Genomic DNA, 14,744 nt, shown 5'->3' with positions numbered 1-14,744 from the left:
GTCAAACGACGATGCGTAAATGACAGGTCGTCTGCACAGTACGTCGGCAAACCCATTCAAATGAATGGGCAGATGTTTGCCGACGTATTGTAGCCCTATTTTCAGATGTAAAACGAGGCATAATACGCCTCGTTTACGTCTGAATATAGGTCGTGTGAACCCAGCCTAAAGGGAAGCAGGGTTTTGTAACTTTATATAAGCAAAAAAAAACAAAAAAACCGACAGAGCTCTAAATCCTTTAAAGACATTAAATTAATTAGCACTGAATTTTTCATCTATTTAGATAAAACAAAATACAAAACAAAAAAAAAACCATCCACAAATGATTGAAATTTACTTTAACCCCTTCAGGACGCAGCCTGTTTTGGCCTTAAAGACTAAGACGATTTTTTCAAATCTGACATGTCAATTTATGTGGTAATAACTTTGGAATGCTTTTACCTATTCAAACGATTCTGCGATTGTTTTCTCGTGACATATTGTACTTTATGTTAGTAAAAAAATTTGGTCGATAAATTCAATATTTATTAGTGAAAAACACCCAAATTTTGAGAATATTTGCAAAAATTAGCGCTTTTCTAAACTTAAATGTATCTGCTTGTAAAACGGATAGTAATACCACACAAAATAGTTAATATTTCACATTTCCCATATGGCTACTTTGTTGGCTTCATTTCTTTGAACGTTCTTTTCTTTTTCTAGGTTGTTAGAAGGCTTAGAACTTTAGCAGCAATTTCTAACATATTCAAGAAAATTTCAAAAGGCTATTTTTTCAGGGACAAGTTCAGTTGTGAAGTGGCTTTGAGGGGCCCATACAATACAAACCCCCATAGATATCCCCATTTTAAAAACTGCACCCCTCAAAGTATTCAAAACAGCATTAAGAAAGTTTCTTAACTTTTTAGGTGTTTCACAAGAATTAAAGCAAAGTGTGAGTGAAATTTACAAATTTAATTTTGTTTGCAGAATTTCATATTTAATCCTTTTTTTTTCTGTAACACAGAGGGTTTTACCAGAGAAACGCAACTCAATATTTATTGACCAGAATTTGCAGTTTTTATAAATATCGCACATGTGGCCCTAGTGTACTAACGGACAGAAGCACAGGCCTCAGAAGCAAAGGAGCACCTAGAGGATTTTGGGGCCTTCTTTTTAATAGAATATATTTTGGGTACCATGTCAGGTTTGGAGAGGTCTTGTGGGGCCAAAACAGCGGAAACACTCCCAAAAAAGACACCATTTGGAAAACTACACCCCTCAAGGAATATATCAAGGGGTATAGTGAGCATTTTGACCCCACAGGTTTCTTGCTGAATTTAGTGGAATGAGGCAGTGAATATGAAAATCTACATTTTTTCCAATAAAACTTAGAAATGCAAAATTTTTACAAGGCATAAAGGTCAAAAAACACCCCAACATTTGAAAAGCAATCTCTCCCGATTACAGCAATACCCCGTATGTGGTGATAAACTGCTGTTTGGTCACACATCAGAGCTCAGAAAGGAAGGAGTGCTATTTGGCTTTTGGAGCTCAAGTTTTGCTGCAATGGTTTTCGGGTGCCATATCGCATTTGCAAAGCCCCTGTGGGACCAAAACAGTGGACAACCCCCAAAAGAGACCCCACTTGGGAGACTACACCCCTCAAAGAATTTATCGAGGGGTATATTAAGTATTTTGACCCCACAGGTTTTTTGCTGACTTTAGTGGAATTAGGCCGTGAAAATGAAAATCTACGTTTTCTCTAATAAAATGTAGCTTTAGCTGAGATTTTTCCATTTTCACAATAAGTAGAGGAGAAAAAGCACCGCAAAATGTGTAAAGCAACCTCTTATGAGCACAGCAATACCCCATATGTGGCAATAAACTGCTGTTTTGACCCACGGCAGGGCTTAGAAGGGCAGGAGCACCATTTGGCTGTCACGGCGCGGGGTGTGGACCCACTGGGCCGTACCGCGTAGCATAGTAGCAGCTGGCCAACAAGGTACAAAACAATGTCTATAGTTCTGAACGGGTACCTGAGGCAATGTAGACAGTGGCAGAAGCACGACTTGACTTTCACAGCAGGTGACGCCGCGGATGCAGCGGGAAGACACGGCTTGACTTTCACAGCAGGTGACGCCGCGGATGCAGTGGGAAGACACGACTTCATGTTCACAGCAGGTAACGATAGCACGGGATACAGGGTACAGGCAGCAGGAACCGGTAACACTGGGAACTGGAAAAAACTGGGAGACCTTTAGCAAGACAAACTAGGGTATACAACAATGCTCAGGCAAGGAACCAGTGGGCAGGGCCCCTTATTATAGTTCAGCAGCCATTTGGGCTGATAATTGATGTAAGGCAGCTGGACACGTACTGGCCCTTTAAGGCTGCGCACGCGCGGGCGCGCACGCCCTGCGAGACACAGTCCGAGGACCCGGAAGAGAGTGCCGGCGTCTCCCTGGTGGGAGCGAACGCCGAGAAGAGGAACGTCCATGGCCGGGATCGTCAAGGGGTAAGTCAGAACGACGACCATAGACGTAACATTGGCTTTTGGATTCAATTCAGTGGAGACCCCCAAAAGTGACCCCATTTGGGAAACTACATCCCTGAAGGAATTTATCTAGGGCTATAGGGGGCATTTTCACCCCACAGGTTTTTTCCCGAATTTAGTGGAATTAGGCCATGAAATTGAAAAGCTAAATTTTTTCCGATAAAACGTGGACATTTTAAATTTTTACAGGAAATAAAGGAGAAAAAGCACCACAACATTTGAAAAGCAATTTCTCCCGATTATGGCAATACCACATAAGTGGTCATAAACTGCTGTTTGGGCACACTGCAGGGCTCAGAAGAGAAGGAGCTCAAATTTAGCTGGAATCTTTTTCGGGTGCCATGTCACATTTCAAAAGCCTCTGCGGGGCCACAACAGTAGGAGCCCCCCAAAAGTGACCCCAATTGGGAAACTACACACCTTAAGGAATCTATCTAAGGGTATAGTGAGCATTTAGACCCACAGGTCTTTTGCAGAATTTATTGGAATTAGGCCGTAAAAATTAATATCAACATTTTTTCCACTAAAAAGTTGCATTTTTTCATTTTCACAAGGGATAAAGGAAAAAAAAAGCCGCCCAACATTTGTAAAGCAATTTCTCACGACTAAGGCAATACCCCACGTGTGGCCATAAACTGCTATTTGGACACAAAGCAAGGCTCTAAAGGGAAGGAGTGCAATTTGGTTTTTGGAGTGGAGATTTTACAAAATTAGTCTTCTGACACCATGTTGCATTGAGCTAAGGTACCAGTGCATTGAAAAGCCCCCAAAAATTACCCTATTTTGGAAACTACATCCCTGAATAAATTCATCTAGAGGTATTGTGAGCATTTTGACCCCGCAAGTGTTTTGCAGAAATTAGTGCACATTGGATGTTGCAGATTGAAAATTGCCATTTTTCCACTGATATGCCATTTCAGTGACCAATAGGTTGTGCCCAGCTTGTATCACTGGAGACACACATCCCATACATTGTTAAGCGGGTTCTCCAGAATACAGTAATACCTCATATGTGGTCATAAACTGCTGTTTGGGCACAGTCAGGCTCAGAAGGACCGCCATTTGGCTTCTGGAGCGGAGATTTTGCTTGGTAGTAGTTTTGTTTGGGGTTTTACTAGTATTTCAGTTTTATAATGGTAGGGCATATATAATCTGTGTGGAGTACATCAGGGTATATGTAAACTGGGCGGAGTACATCAGGGTATATGTAAGCTGGGCGGAGTACATCAGGGTAGGACCTAATAGGCTTCCGTACCTGGTCGAACAGGAAGCTGTTGCTAGACTTCCTGGTTGCCATAGCACCCATCGGCACCCGCAAGCGCTCTCGCGCGGGGGGGGGGGGGGGTCAATCGGGTACAGAGAGAGCCCCCTCTTCCTGTCACCACTTCAATGAGGTGGACGCCATTGACCGCTGCATTGAAGGGGTTAAACGGCGGCTATCAGCGGTAACTGCGATCGCCGCGATTGCAGCGGGATGTCAGCTGTATATTACAGCTCACACCCGCTGAAGATGAAGCGAGCACAGCTCCTGTGCCTGCTTCATCTACAGGACGTGTCTGGTCCGTCGGATTGCGGCAAGTTACTTGCAAAGCTGACGTACCAGACCCGTCATTTTGTGGGAAGGGGTTTAAGGAATATTCCAGGCAAAACTGAAACAGATACTGCCTGCTGTATCTAATCCTATCATGTGTAATACTGTCTGTTGGGCCTTATATCTAAGTCTATCATGGGTGATATTGTCTTCTGGGCCCTGTATCTAAGCCTGTGATGTGTGATACTATCTGCTAGGCTCTGTATCTAATCTTATCATGTGTAATACTGTTTGCTGGGCCCTGTACCTAAGCCTATCATGTGTGATACTGTCTGCTGAACTTTTTTTAAATCTAATTCTATCAAGTGTCGGAGCTATAGGGGTCGTAGTTATATAGATAAGCATTCTCCGATATATATGTCTTAAGGCTATTGACCTTGATTTCTTAAGACCTTAGCAACGCCCCTAGCTGCTAATGCTGCATCGATGGGTCACTTAAAAGAGCCAGTGAGGCAGCTGAAAGCTGCGGGCCATCGGCCATGAAAAGAAGTTTTGCACCGGGGCCCATGAGTCTTTAGCTGCGCCCCTGGCTAGTTCTACAGTAGATTCCTTCAACATTAGCCTCTGATCACTGGTAGTTTCTGAAGCCAGTGCTAGCCAACTATAATATGAAAAGGGTTCTCCTGATGAGACAACCCCTTCAAAGTTCAGGTCCTGTTAGTAAGGACTGAAATGTAGTTTTACATGTCGGCCATTCAAATGACTTTGACTAATACAAGGTAATACACAGAGGGATACATATGCCCTATGGCACCTGTTGGTGAGACATAGCTTGTTAAATTCAGATTCTGGAAGTGAGTTCTAACATGTTTAGTAAGTAGATAGATGGTCTATTTTATTTTTTGGTTATTTTCTTCGTGTGCTACTGAAACTAACAAGACTGGTTGATGCAAGTTACACTGTATATGCTGGAGTGGTCTGCATTCTTAGTGTCCGCTTACTCCAGGACACAGCTATTACATTACAAACAGATTTACTGGGTGTATCTCCACTTTGGTCTAGACAGAGCTAACAAAGATTTCCGATAACTTATGGAGATTAAGTGCACTAATGATAAACTTTTAATTAACATAAATTAAAATTGCTTAATTGTCACTTTATAAATATAATGTTATTCTCTTGTTTTAATTGAATTTTTAGTAGTTACAACAATACAATGCCAATTGAACCATATTGGCAAATACAGACAGAACCATAAAATATACAAACAGGTATAGGATTGCGTTGTAGTGTCCCCTGTATTTCTATCAGTTAGTTGGTGGACTGACTTCCAGCATTTACCAATGGTAAGTCTCGCAGGCCGTTATATAATGACTATATATAATGATACTGTGTAAAACAGCGATAGTGTCCATATGAAGATAGCATAGGGCCAAATGTGGCAATAGAGAAATTGTTTGCCCTACTAATTTCAAGATATATTGAAAGACTATGTCCCAAAAAGGGGAGACCAGGGAGCAGGACCACCACTTGCGGAAAATATTGGCAGGACATCCACAGCCTCTCGAGCATGCATTATGGCATGACGGACCTGACCTATGAAATATGGCAGGGGTTAGATATCATCAAAGGGCCTGTTCACATCAACGTTGTCATTCCGTTGAGGGGTTCCGTCTGAGGTTTCCGTCGAGGGAACCCCTCAACGGAAAGGCAAACGGAAACCTTAGCTTCTGTTTGCATCACCATTGATCTCAATGGTGACGGAAACTTTGCTAATAGTTTCCGTTTGTCACTGTTGTGACAGCGTTCTGTTGTTTTTGACGGAATCAATAGCGGAATCGATGGTGGTGCAAACGGAAGCTAAGGTTTCCGTTTGCCTTTCCGTTGAGGGGTTCCCCGATGGGATCCTCAGACGGAACCTCAACAGAAAGACAACGCTGATGTGAACACAGCCTAAGAGTTTGTTTTTTGGCATTTTCCCAAGTTGACACCCCTCTTGCGAATTGTTTTAGCCGAGTAGTAGCTTTTTGCCACTTTGAGGGGGAAAAAAGTTTTAGACCCATCTTCTTCCCATTTAATAATATATTGGGATTTCTAATAAGTTTCAGGTAAAGGGGAGGTATTATAAAAAATGGGATATACCCTTAATAGATTTTCTAGTACATGAAATGAAGGGGATGACACTCTGGGAAAAATGCAGAGGAGGTGAGTTGTGTCTCAACACATGGCATACAGTCAGATAAGTGTAAAGCTCTTTTTGTGGTAGAGAGTATTTTCCCATGTAAATGGGGCTATCTGGCCATTGTTATAGAGGCCCCCAATGCTATATAAATATAATTTTATCGGAATGATTCCTGTTTGCCAGGGGGGATTTCTGATCACCCGAAAGACTGTAACAAAGTAAAATTCCCTTCAGTTTCCCTGCAGCCCCATCTGTGGTCACAAACTGCTTTATGGCAGCCATTAATCCGGAGTGCAATAGCGAGACACATAGATTTATTGAGTGGTGTGCTGTCATTACAAGCTGTCTGTGAAGCAAAAACACACACATTTCTTTGGCAAATATTAACTTTAGAGGTAAGATGGATTAATACTTCAAATAATTTTCACCACCTCAAGTGCTGATATTGTATAAATTGCTTGTGTCAACACAGTGCAAATAAGACACCTACACGAGTACAAGAAAAATATTCAATCTGATAGAGGATCCTCCCTTCTCTGTCATCTCCTCTGGTGTTTAAAGGGAAGGTGTCCCGAATTTTTATTTTTTTATATGTTATTGCTTTTATTATGTCATTAAAATAAATTTTATTCATTTGTGTTTTTGTGTTGTACTTGTTTCTTTTTTCTTTCTTGTACTTCTCTAAGGGGGCTGCCATTTTTTTTCATCTCTGTATGTGTCGATTAACGACACATACATAGATGGAATACGGCACATACATCCCCCTAGAGAATGCGAACGGGAGCCGTTCTATTCACTATAGTGTACGCCGTCTGTGTGGGAACGCCGCATGCGCCGCTCCCACACAGTCCAAAAGGAAGGTCTTCGGCAGAGCGACATCCGGTGCCATTTTCATGTGGACCGGAAGCCGCGGCCAGACAGTGAGATGACTAGTTCCGGTCGCGGCTTCCGTCCATATGTTCAGAAGCAAGGACAGGGAGCGGAGGCAGTGACAGCGGCGGCGGCAGGAGCAGGTAAGTTATGTTTGTGTATGTGATGTGTTTGTATGTTCGTGTTATACTGTGTGATTACCACTGTATCTAATCCTCTTACACTGTGCATTCGCTCAAAAAATGGCGGCACACAGTGTAGGAGGTTTGAACATTTAACGCCCTCTTTTCTCCTGGCACTAGCCAGGATAAAGGAGGGGGGATTGTTTGAGCAAACTAGAGCGAGTGTGTTTTCTCCAATTTTGCAGCATAAAGCAATGAGGTTGCTTTACCACATGCCAATGCTGCAATTTTGGGAATTGCTCCCTCTAGTGACCAGCACATGGAAATGTTATAAATTATAATCTAATTTATAATATTTCCTAACTTGTGAAAACATTTTTAAAATTTGGACAATGTGTAATCATTTATATACTAACTGTTTAACTAAAAAAAAAATAAAAAAAATTTCTAGCGACACATTCCCTTTAACTACTTAACAGTCTGAAGCTTTAAGACACATCAAGTGTGAGAACTAAAGTGAAAATCCTACAAAAGGATATATGAATTGATATGAGCAACATCTATATTCACCTTCTCTATAAATCACCCACAGGACTGCAATGTTACTTCTCATACATAGTTCACATTTCAGAGAGATATTTTCACTTATCTTGTACCTGTGACATTGCCTAAAGCGAAACAGGATTCATTACATTTAACATACAGAGGACCAGATTCTTGATGATTGACAAGTGCAAAAATGGCGATAATCCATCTTTATCTTACAGCGGTTTTCCAGTCTTAAGAAATTTATGTCCTATCCTCAGGATATGCTATCAATACCTCATTGTGAGGTCTGACTGCAGAGATCCCCTGCAACTAGTTGTTTTAAAGGTGCCGCAGCGCTTATACCAGCGCTGCTTCCCCTTCATTCTTTACATGCTTGCAGGGCCGGACTGGCTATCTGGCAGTTCTGGAAAATGCCAGATGGGCCGGTGCACAGTGTCCTGGTTGGCCGCCCGTCACCCACACAGTCCTTACTACTTATCGCTTTGGACTAAAACCTATTGGCAAGGGGTAGAAGAGGGATTAGCTCGGCTGCCTCTGTACTGTACAATCAAGCAACAATCTAGCAGCAGAGAGGAAGGTGTGCTTACCCTCCCCAGAAGGAAAGAGCCTGCCATTAAGCCCAGCATTGGTTAGTTCAATGTTTGGTCCGTAAGGCTGGTGCCACATTGGCAGATTTTACAAACCTTTTTAGATTAAAGAAAGAGATAATGCTCTGCTGAGCGGTTGCTGTATTCTGAGGAAATAAGCTGCCACGGGACTTGACATAGAGCTGCTGCTCGGTAGTGCCACTTTCTCTATTATTGTCTGCAGTAAATCAACACCCCCTGGTACTGGCACGGAAATTAGGCTCTGTTTGCATCTGCAGCAGAGCCTGTCGTAGTTGTTGGCAGATTTGACAGGGAAAATAATGCTACAAGCTGTAACTATTGTTAGTTTTCACATCACAATCACGGAAACCCCCGAAACACACACAGCCCCATTATAAGTCAATGTCCTAGTTTTGAGTGGTGCGTGTGCGGCAAGTGTCCTAGGTGTGAATGGCACTTTTACGCATTGTATTCCAAACAAAACAGATAAAAACAAGGACATTTATGCAAAAACACCGAAAAAGGCCATACTTACAAATGGACACAGCCAGGTCAGAAACGCTGATGAAGGCGAGTGAGCAGGTGCTTTAAATAATAATAGCCACTCCCACTAGTCTTGAGGGGAGTGGTATGTGGTGCATGGGATGTGTAGTAAGAAATAATAAATGAATAGTGTATGTGCAAGTGTAATAATGTAAGTGAAATATAGGGGGCAGTAATGAGTAAAGTGCCTAAAAAATAAATGAATAATGGGATGCAAGTGTGTGAAACATGGAGGGATAGTGTGTAAGTCATGAGGCGCAACGTGTCTAGCCAGGTAGAAGCCTATTTGTGACGCCTTGATAATTCATAGAGCGGGCTACCCTGCTTGCTAGGCCAAACAACAACACACCATGCTCTCCCAGCATCAAAGACCTGGCAGTGTCCAAAAGAAGCGAATATAAGTAATAATGAAAAATACCTGGGGTATTAGTGATCATTTTGGCCAAAAGGACGCAAGCTCGCAATCCACGACAAGGATCCCCAGACTTGCGAGTCCCTAACTGGAGCGAAAAGCTCCTGATGTACAGACAAAACAGATAAAAACAAGGACATTTATGCAAAAACACCGAAAAAGGCCATACTTACAAATGGACACAGCCAGGTCAGAAACGCTGATGAAGGCGAGTGAGCAGGTGCTTTAAATAATAATAGCCACTCCCACTAGTCTTGAGGGGAGTGGTATGTGGTGCATGGGATGTGTAGTAAGAAATAATAAATGAATAGTGTATGTGCAAGTGTAATAATGTAAGTGAAATATAGGGGGCAGTAATGAGTAAAGTGCCTAAAAAATAAATGAATAATGGGATGCAAGTGTGTGAAACATCGAGGGATAGTGTGTAAGTCATGAGGCGCAACGTGTCTAGCCAGGTAGAAGCCTATTTGTGACGCCTTGATAATTCATAGAGCGGGCTACCCTGCTTGCTAGGCCAAACAACAACACACCATGCTCTCCCAGCATCAAAGACCTGGCTGTGTCCAAAAGAAGCGAATATAAGTAATAATGAATTGTATTCCAGGTTATTTATGTGTAATCTACAGTATATTGTGTCAATATTCATGTGTACAGTATATAGTGGTATTATTCACTTGTACAGTATATATGGTAGTATTATTAATGTGTACAGTATATAGTGGGATTATTTACGTGTACAGTATATATGGTGGCATTATTTATGTTTATAGTGTACACTACCGTTCAAAAGTTTGGGGTCACCCAGACAATTTTGTGTTTTCCATGAAAACTCACACTTATATTTATCAAATGAGTTGCAAAATGACTAGAAAATATAGTCAAGACATTGACAAGGTTAGAAATAATGATTTTTATTTGAAATAATAATTTTCTCCTTCAAACTTTGCTTTCGTCAAAGAATGCTCCATTTGCAGCAATTACAGCATTGCCGACCTTTGGCATTCTAGCTGTTAATTTGCTGAGGTAATTGGGAGAAATTTCACCCCATGCTTCCAGAAGGCCCTCCCACAAGTTGGATTGGCTTGATGGGCACTTCTTACGTACCATACGGTTAAGCTGCTCCCACAACAGCTCTATGGGGTTGAGATCTGGTGACTGCGCTGGCCACTCCATTACAGATAGAATACCAGCTGCCTGCTTCTTCCCTTAATAGTTCTTGCATAATTTGGAGGTGTGCTTTGGGTCATTGTCCTGTTGTAGGATGAAATTGGCTCTAATCAAGCGCTGTCCATAGGGTATGGCATGGCGTTGCAAAATGGAGTGATAGCCTTCCTTATTCAAAATCCCTTTTACCTTGTACAAATCTCCCACTTTACCAGCACCAAAGCAACCCCAGACCATCACATTACCTCCACCATGCTTGATAGATGGCGTCAGGAACTCTTCCAGCATCTTTTCAGTTGTTCTGCGTCTCACAAATGTTCTTCTGTGTGATCCAAACACCTCAAACTTCGATTCGTCTGTCCATAACACTTTTTTCCAATCTTCCTCTGTCCAATGTCTGTTTTTGCCCATATTAATCTTTTCCTTTTATTAGCCAGTCTCAGATATGGCTTTTTCTTTGCCATTCTGCCCTGAAGGCCAGCATCCCGAGTCGCCTCTTCACTGTAGACGTTGACACTGGCGTTTTGCGGGTACTATTTAATGAAACTGCCGTCTATTTCTCAAACTAGAGACTCTAATGTACTTGTCTTGTAGCTCAGTTGTGCAGCGGGGCCTCCCATTCTCTAGATCAGGTTATGGCTTTAGCTGTACGTCTTGACCGACGTCTCAGGGAACGACGACTTGAACGTTCTTGTCCCTTCTCCTCTGGCTCCCCCATGATGGCTTCTGAGGTTCCGTTGCTTCATTCTTCCACGGGAATCTCGGATGAACCAATGCAACTCGGGGCCTCCGTGTCTCCCCAACAACGTAGAGAGCTCCGCAGGAAGAATGGTCTCTGCTTCTACTGTGGGAATGACAAGCATCATGTGAACAACTGTCCAAGGCGTAAGAATAAGCAGCCGGAAAACTTCCGCGCCTAAGTGACCATCGGGGAGGTCGCTTGGGCGCACAGGTATTTACCATAAATATGAAACCTAATAAGATTTTGCTTCCCTTTCAGGCCTCTTTTGAGGGTAGGTCTGCCACCGGCAGTGCCTTCGTAGATTCAGGGTCTCCTGCTAATATTATGTCTGTGAAATTTGCTATGTCTCTAGCTATGCCATTGATAAATTTGCCTAAACTGGTCACGGTAGTGGGTATCGACTCCACTCCACTTGCTAATGTTTATTTTACGCAGCATACCCCTGTTTTTGAACTCATTGTTGGCTCCATTCATTTGGAGCAATGCTCTGTACTGGTGATGCAGGGATTATCGTCCGATTTGGTTCTAGGCCTTCCCTGGTTGCAGATGCATAATCCCACGTTTAACTGGAATATTGGGGATCTTACCAAATGGAGTAATGAATGCATGACGTCCTGTTTTTCTGTTAATTTTTTTTCTCTCGCTGAGGAGGTGAACACTCTACCTGAGTTTATTCAGGACTTCGCTGATGGTTTTTCTAAAAAAGCCTCTGAAGAGTTACCTCCTCATAGAGAGTACGATTGCGCAATCGATTTGGTACCAGGAGCTAAGCTCCCTAAAGGTAGGATATTTAATCTCTCTTGTCCTGAACGTGAAGCCATGAGAGAATATATCCAGGAAAGCCTGGCTAAGGGTTACATCCGCCCCTCTACTTCTCCGGTAGGTGCTGGCTTCTTCTTCGTAGGGAAGAAGGATGGTGGTCTTAGGCCATGCATTGATTACCTGAACTTGAATAAGGTCACTGTAAGGAGCCAATATCCCCTTCTTTTGATTCCTGATCTCTTCAATCAGGTTCAGGGGGCCCAATGGTTCTCTAAGTTTGATCTTCGGGGGGCTTATAACTTTATCCGAATCAGGGAAGGGGATGAGTGGAAGACTGCGTTTAACACACCCGAAGGCCATTTCGTATACCCCGTCATGCCCTTTGGGTTGTGTAATGTTCCCGCGGTCTTCCAGAATTTCATAAATGAGGTTTTAAGAGACTACCTGGGGGTATTTCTTGTAGTGTACCTTGATGATATACTTGTGTTTTCCAAGGACTGGTCCTCCCACATTGAGCATGTCAGGAAGGTGCTCCAGGACCTTAGGGAAAACAAACTCTTTGCTAAAACTGAAAAATGTGTGTTTGGGGTGCAGGAGATACAATTTTTGGGTCAAATTCTCACTCGTAACGAATTCCACATGGAACCTGCCAAGATTCATGCTGTGGCCGAATGAGTCCAACCTGCCTCCCTGAAGGCTTTACAGTACTTCCTGGGGTTCGCTAATTATTACAGGAGATTTATTGCTAACTTCTCGGTCATCGCTAAGCCTCTTACGGACCTTAATCGCAAGGGTGCTGATCTCCTCCACTGGAGTCCGGAGGCGGTTCAGGTTTTTGAGGTCCGTAAGAGGTGCTTTGTCTCTGCCTCAGTGCTGATTCAGCCTAACCAAATGGAGCCATTCATCGTGGAGGTTGACACCTCCGAGGTGGGAGTGGGTGCTGTCTTGTCCCAGGGTACCAGGGGTCTTACCCATCTCCGTCCCTGTGCCTACTTCTCCAGGAAGTTCTCCCTCATTGAGAGTAACTATGACATTGGCAACCATGAACTCTTAGCCATTAAATGGGCATTTGAAGAGTGGCGCCACTTCCTGGAGGGGGCTAGGCACCAGGTAACCGTCCTTACTCTGGTTTTCCTAGAATCTGCCCGGAGGCTAAACCCGAGACAAGCTCGATGGGTGTTGTTTTTTACTAGATTCAACTTTGTGGTCACCTATAGGGCTGGGTCTAAAAATATTAAAGCTGATGCACTATCGCGTAGCTTCATGGCCAGCCCTCCTCCTGAGGAGGATCCTGCCTGTGTTTTGCCCCCAGGTGTAATCATATCCTCTGTTGAATCTGACTTAGCCTCCGAAATTGTGGCTGATTAAGGTTCAGCTCCCGAGAACCTTCCTGAGAACAAGCTGTTTGTTCCCCTGCAATTCCGACTAAGGGTACTCAGGGAGAATCATGACTCTGCACTATCTGGCCATCCAGGCATCCTGGGTACCAAACAACTCATTTCTAGAACCTATTGGTGGCCTGGGTTGCCTAAAGACGTCAAGGCCTACGTCACAGATTGTGAAACTTGTGCTAGATCCAAGACTCCCAGGTCCCGACCAGCGGGCTTACTATGTTCTTTGCCCATTCCCCAGAGACCTTGGACCCATATCTCCATGGATTTTATCACCGATCTGCTTCCATCCCAAGGCAAGTCGGTGGTGTGGGTTGTAGTAGACCGCTTCAGCAAGATGTCCCACTTTGTACCCCTCAAGAAACTACCTAATGCCAAGACGTTGGCTACCTTGTTTGTCAAACACATCCTGCGTCTCCATGGGGTTCCTGTCAATATTGTTTCTGACAGAGGGGTACAATTTGTTTCATTGTTTTGGAGAGCCTTCTGTAAGAAGTTGGAGATTGATCTGTCCTTCTCCTCGGCCTTCCATCCTGAAACTAATGGCCAAACTGTGAGGACTAATCAGTCTCTAGAACAATATTTAAGGTGTTTTATCTCTGACTATCAAGATGATTGGGTCTCCTTCATTCCCCTCGCCAAATTTTCCCTTAATAACTGGGTCAGTAACTCGTCGGGGGTCTCCCCCTTTTTCTGTAATTTTGGGTTTAATTCATGGTTCTCCTCCGTTTCACCTGGTGGTTCCAACAATCCCGAGGTTGATGTCATTCATCGGGAACTGTGCACAATCTGGGCCCAGGTTCAGAAGAACCTTGAGGCGTCCCAGAGCATCCAAAAGACTCAGGCAGATAAGAGACGTTCTACTAACCCCTTGGTTGTGGTCGGGGATCTGGTGCGGCTGTCCTCAAAAAATTTGCGCCTTAAAGTCCAGTCCAAAAAATTTGCTCCCTGGTATATAGGGCCGTTCAAGATCATTGAGGTCCTTAACCCTGTCTCCTTCCGGCTGCAGTTACCCCCGTCCTTTCAGATACACAACGTGTTCCATGCCTCACTCCTGAAAAGATGCTCCCCGTCCTTGGCTACCTCGAGGAAACCTCCAGTCCCTGTTCTCACTCCTGAAGGGGTAGAATTCGAGGTGGCCAAGATTGTGGACAGCAGGATGGTCCAGGACTCCCTACAGTACCTGGTCCATTGGAGAGGTTACGGGCCTGAGGAGAGGACTTGGGTACCCGCCCAGGATGTTCATGCCGGGTTATTGCTCAGGAAGTTCCATCTTCGGTTCCCCAACAAGCCAGGTCAACCTAGGAAGGGTCCAGTGTCCCCTCATAAAAGGGGGGGTACTGTAAGGGATTTGCC

This window comes from Rhinoderma darwinii, chromosome 2 (genome assembly GCF_050947455.1).
Source record: "Rhinoderma darwinii isolate aRhiDar2 chromosome 2, aRhiDar2.hap1, whole genome shotgun sequence".
Classification (NCBI taxonomy): Eukaryota; Metazoa; Chordata; class Amphibia; order Anura; family Rhinodermatidae; genus Rhinoderma; species Rhinoderma darwinii.
The sequence above is the reverse complement of the archived record's forward strand: the minus strand, read 5'-3'. Positions refer to the sequence as shown.